Here is a 5,713-nt window from a genome sequence, read left to right on the forward strand (position 1 = left end):
TAGACCCTAATCCCCCAACACTAAACCCTAAACCCTAAACACTAAGCTCTAGACCATAAGCCCTAAACTCTAAAGCCTAAACTCTAATCCCCCAACCCTAAACCCTACACCTCAAACATTAAACACTACACCCCAAACCGTAAATAATAAACCATAAACCCTAAGCCCTAAACCCTTCAAATCTACGCAGTTTCTGATGATGAACCTTATAATTTGAGCAAATAGGTTGGTGGAAAAACTCCAGACTGATGCATGTAATGAAATAAAATTACATTTAGAAGTTGAAATTGGTGTTTGTCGTTAGTTAGTACCATTACTTATTTTCATTTGTCTACTTTAGTTTTTCTTCATAACTTTATTTATTATTCTAGTTTGATGCGCGACATAAAAATAGTCATTATGGTGTCCGTGATGGTGATTCCATAACAAATAGTCATTGAAAACGAAATTCCATAACAAGTAGTATGAGATACCATAAATGAAGTGTGAAATTCAAATTACAAAGATACAACAACAATTTTAAACAGAGACATCAAAATCAGTCATTATGGTGTCCGTGATGGCGTGAGGATGTGCCACTTGGTCGATCCCACCTTCGGGCTTGACGATCAGCATTCCTTCTTGCGCGTTGTCTCTGCCCTTCTTGCTCAGCCTCAGCAGAAAAATCGTGACGCAAACCAACACCTAATAAGTCACTCATATCAGGTATTGCTCCGGGTACATTTCCTTGCGGAGCTAATGGGGCATTAGGTGTTGCCATTGGGGCATCATGTTGTTGCGAAGGGGTCATAGTCGGCCATGAAAAATGAGGATGTGTTTCCGCAACACCACCAAACGAATGTTCGCTTGCAGACATATCAGTGTCATGACCTTCGAAAGGATACTGATACATCTGCGAAGGATACTGAGAAAATGTTGATGGCATGTAATACATTCCATGGCCACGTTGCTCCATTTGTTGGGAAAAATCTTCCGCTTCAACAACCTCCCTTCGTCTGTCAAAACCCCGAGTTTCAACACTTGACTGAAGCATGTGAAACTGTTGTGGGGAAAATCGACGCTCTAATGCTGGACCATGTGCCACAGGCTCAGTGATCCTCTCTTGCTCTTCAAATAAGATCGTTATCTTCTCCACATAAGGCACGAGGTCATCAATTGTCCATGTGTTCCTCTCTTATGGTAACACCATATATTGTAATGTCTCCGCAACTTTACCCTGCAATTATTAGGATCAGGAAATTAATGCCGATGCTTTACAAAATAAATTGAAGTTAAATATTCAAAAAGAAATAAATACCAATGTAGTTGTGTTTGCATTGTTTGGGTCAATAAACATCTTTGTTTTTCGCCTATACCAGACCATGTAATCGGAGTTAAAACTCAATAGGTCCTCCTGTCGAGGATAAACGTCGATCCTAAACTCAGCTCTATTGTTCCATTGACTGATCATTGAGGCCAACAGCTGGAACTAATTTTCATCTTGTTTGCCTTTCAGCGTTAGCCCATGGATATTCTGTGGTTGCGAAGGACACTCGGGAATACGTTGTTGCATTCCAAATTGTCGCAACACTCTATCCGGTTGGTGCCACTCAACAACATGGAAACAAATGAGTGGCACCATTGCGCACCACGCTACACTACCAACCAAACAAATTAAAGGCAACGTCGACATAACAGTTGTTGTGTAAGGCTCCCACAGAAACTGTATACAATAACACAGTTGTTAATTTTGACTTTAACATGACATTTTATTTATTATGTAACGAATATATAACGATGTTCTTACCTCATGTCATTTCATGATATCCAATCTACGATGAAAAACTATGAGATCATCATTGCCAATATGCTGGTTTCCACGTCGCAGCCACCTACAAAAAAAATATGAAATAATTAGTGACAACGCGTTACATTATTAATTATTTTCAAATGAAATCTTATTTTTAAAACAATTAACCTGTGTCTGAGTGGTTTATTTTCTATTACAGGAGGAGTCCTTTTGGAGCCAAAGTTGTGCAGCGTTTCCATGCCCACATTTGGATTAAGATGTACATACTTCTGATTGATTTAATTTTGTAATCGGTGGTGTTGCACATCTCTCTATATAAATAAGCAAGCACGGCAGGTGCTCATGCATACGTGCTGCACTATTCAAAGTCATTGGAGGTACCTTAGGAAAACTTTACTGTTGCTTTTGTCAACAAATAGAACACCTCCTATGAATCTGAGGATCCATGCATGGGTAAACCTTTGTAGATGTTCTACGTTACCGTCATGAATATTTATTTGTAAAAAATGGTGCGCCAACCAACTTAATTTGATCACACTGCCTTGAAGTTCACCTTCCTGTGCTCTGACGCTCAACAATTCTTCACACAATTCAGCCCAATCAAGATTAGTCTGACCAATTAATGGTGCTCCATCAACACGCAGACCTAATAATACAGAGACGTCTTGAAGAGTAATCGTACACCCTCCGCATCTCATGTGAAATGTATGGGTTTCGGGCCTCCATCTTTCAATCAAGGCAGTAATTAATGACGAATTTATTTTGAGGTAGCCCATATTCATTATCCAATAAAACCTAGATTGTCGAAGCAGAGGAATAATTTACTCTGGTATTTCTTCTTGACCTTGATAAATCGGGACAACTCATCTGATGTGCAATTTTCTGTCTAGTTCCTCATTCCAAACATGTTTTGAAACATGTTTAGGTTGTATCTATAAAATGTCTCCATCTATTGGACAAGACTTAATTTGTATACTTGATGAAGATGACGACGAAGATGCCATTGATATTGTAAAATAAAATATAATACAAAAAATTGACAACAAAAATTTAACATAAAAAAATTAATTTCACTTACAACAAATTAATTAAAATCTCAATAAATAACAAAATACATAAATTTGAACAACAAAATACTATACAAATAATAAAATTATAAATTAAATTACATAAAAAACATAAAATACTAACTAAAATACTATACAAATAACAAAATTAAAAATTTAAATACATACATAAATTAAAATAAATTACCAATTTTTTTCCGATTAATAAAATTTAAATTAAATTACATATATTACACAAATAAATTAAAATAAATCCAAAAAATACTATGGAAACAAAAATTTAAACAATATATATATATATATATATATATATATATATATATATATAATTAACAATGTATCATATATTCCAATAAAAAATTAAAAATAAGTAAACTAAATAATATTAACATTCTAACTAAACCTAACATACCATATATATAACATAAATAATACCATACAAATCTAAAAAATCTAAACCAAATAATAATAACATACCAATTTAAAAAACTTCAACAAATTCATATTAACAAATTAACTACAACTAATGTACCGTATAACACAAATAATTAAATACCAACTAAAATTATAACATATACATATAACACAAATAATTTTATTATTTTAAGGTACTACTTAAAATTTAAAATTACCACCTAAACTAAACAAACGTAACATATGTATACTAACCAAAATCTACACATATATAAAACAAATAATATCATACTAATTTATAAAATCTAAACAAAATAATATTATCAAAAACTAACAGAAAGCACAATTAATACTAACTTAACATATTTATACTAACCTAACTAATATTCTTAAAATAATATTTATAAATCAACTAAAACTAACTTAACATATATATATATATATATATATATATATATATATATATATATATATATATATATATATATATATATATATATATATATATATATATATATAACACAACTAATAACTTGCAACTTACAAAAACCTAACCTAAATAATATTAATATGTCAACTGAAATTAATTTAACATATATATATATAACACAAAAGTATAGGACAAATAGGATAAAAAAAAATTAACTTAACGAAAACACGTACTAAGAAAAGCAACCAAACAGTGTAGGGCAAATAGGATCAAAAACTTCGCCTACAATACATAAAAAATTTATCAATTAATATTAATATATCAATTATACTTAACATATATATCACACAAAAAAAAATTAAAATTTTCAGTTAACAAAATGCTTACCAAGAACACAAACGCGGAAGAGAATAAACGAATGCACTGGAAGCAGGAATCAAGAGAAGAAAGGAATGCAGTGAAGAAATCCAAAGAGAAGAAACGAATGCATGCATAAGGGAGCAGCTGCCTCGCGTTGCTCTATAAGCGGAAAATTTTTTGAAAACGCAACTCGCCAATACTGGTGGCGAGTTCTTTCCTGCAACCCGCCAGCGCCAATGGCACTTCCCTGTCCCCCTGCACCCCTGCGACATAGCCTGTGCCATCTCTTACCTCCTGCCACGAACTCGCTAGGCAAACTGGCGGTTCCCCTATGCATGGCGAAATCGCCAATGGGAATGGCGGGTTCTTCACTGCCAGCGAACTCGCCAGTTCAAGCGGTTTGCTTGGGGCTTGCATGCAATTTACGTGCAAAACAGTCCTTTGACGGAAAAAGTTTAAAAATGACCCCATTGGAAAATACTTTTTAAAAGTGCCCCAAAGGGGGCAATTTGCCTCGCAATCACGCCTAGGCCTCCGTCACAGCCACGGTACCGCACGCTCGCTGCCTTTCTCACTCACCCACGCGAGCGCGCGTCCTCTCACCCACATCATTGCACCGCCATCCCAGATGCCGCCGTGCACTTGCTGTCGTGCCCACACTGAGGTCGTCATTGGTAATCTTCATTCTAGCCCTAATTACTCTTTTCCTTTTCACATTTATTCTCACATTGGACATTGCTCTTTCAGTTTGGGTTTGAATTTTTTAGAACTTTCTTGCATATTGTGGTTCGGGTGTTTAATTTGATGCATTTCGTTGTGGTGCTTGTGCTTATTGTTCTAATTCGTGTTATTTCAGATTCGCACGTCCTCTGACCCACATCATCGTGTCGCCGCTGTCGAGCCCACACTACCATTGCACACGCCGTCGCGCACTTGCCGTCATGCCCACGCCAGCTGTTTCGTAATTTTTATTTTATTTTTATCTTTTGTCTGCCTCTTTTTTATTTGATATGATATTTGACATTCAGGTTTACGGGTTTTGTTGGTTGGATGAAAAAGTAAACACTAAACTTTGAAGTTTAGAATATTTTGATTATGAATAACTGGTGACTGGTTGATGAGGTTTTCTTGAGATGAGATTCTCTCTTGAGCTCAAAAGCCAAAGGAAATTGAACATAGAAATTGGGAGAAATTTCTCGAAATCAAGCCAAGTCAATCAGATAAAAAAACAATCACTTGGAGTTCTTTTGAACATGTCTAGTCTTAGATTACTGAGATGATTTAAAAATCTTTTTCTCTCTTCTGCTTGATTAGGTCCATTGACTCTAGCCGAAAATGTTAAAAGGAGAAAAGACCTTGTTCAGCTGAACTTTTTTACTCTAGCTGAAAATGTTAAAAACTGATGAGCTAATATACACAGGAACAACAGAGAAAAATAACTATTTATATAAAAGTTCCAAGCAAGATTAAGCAAAATATCAGAGCCTTTTTATTTTCCAAAATTCACTACTACATCTTGTGAAGGGGTGTGTGTGCACTTGTGAAATCAACTTCATTTCAGTGGGATTCTTACACCTGGTTTAGGTATTTAGGGCTTTTACTTTATTATTAATGAAACCTTATGAAAGTGGAATTGATTCTTGTTTTCCGCGG

At 34.8% G+C, this 5,713-nt stretch overlaps 1 long non-coding RNA gene across 1 annotated transcript; it reads left to right on the forward strand.

The window, feature by feature from the left end:
- Window positions 1-4,542: 4,542 nt before the first annotated feature.
- Window positions 4,543-5,194, forward strand: LOC114398284. Its single transcript, XR_003663570.1, has 2 exons — window positions 4,543-4,734; window positions 4,917-5,194. It is a non-coding gene; the product is annotated as an uncharacterized LOC114398284 (long non-coding RNA).
- Window positions 5,195-5,713: the final 519 nt, after the last annotated feature.

The sequence above is a fragment of the Glycine soja genome, chromosome 19 (assembly GCF_004193775.1).
Source record: "Glycine soja cultivar W05 chromosome 19, ASM419377v2, whole genome shotgun sequence".
Classification (NCBI taxonomy): Eukaryota; Viridiplantae; Streptophyta; class Magnoliopsida; order Fabales; family Fabaceae; genus Glycine; species Glycine soja.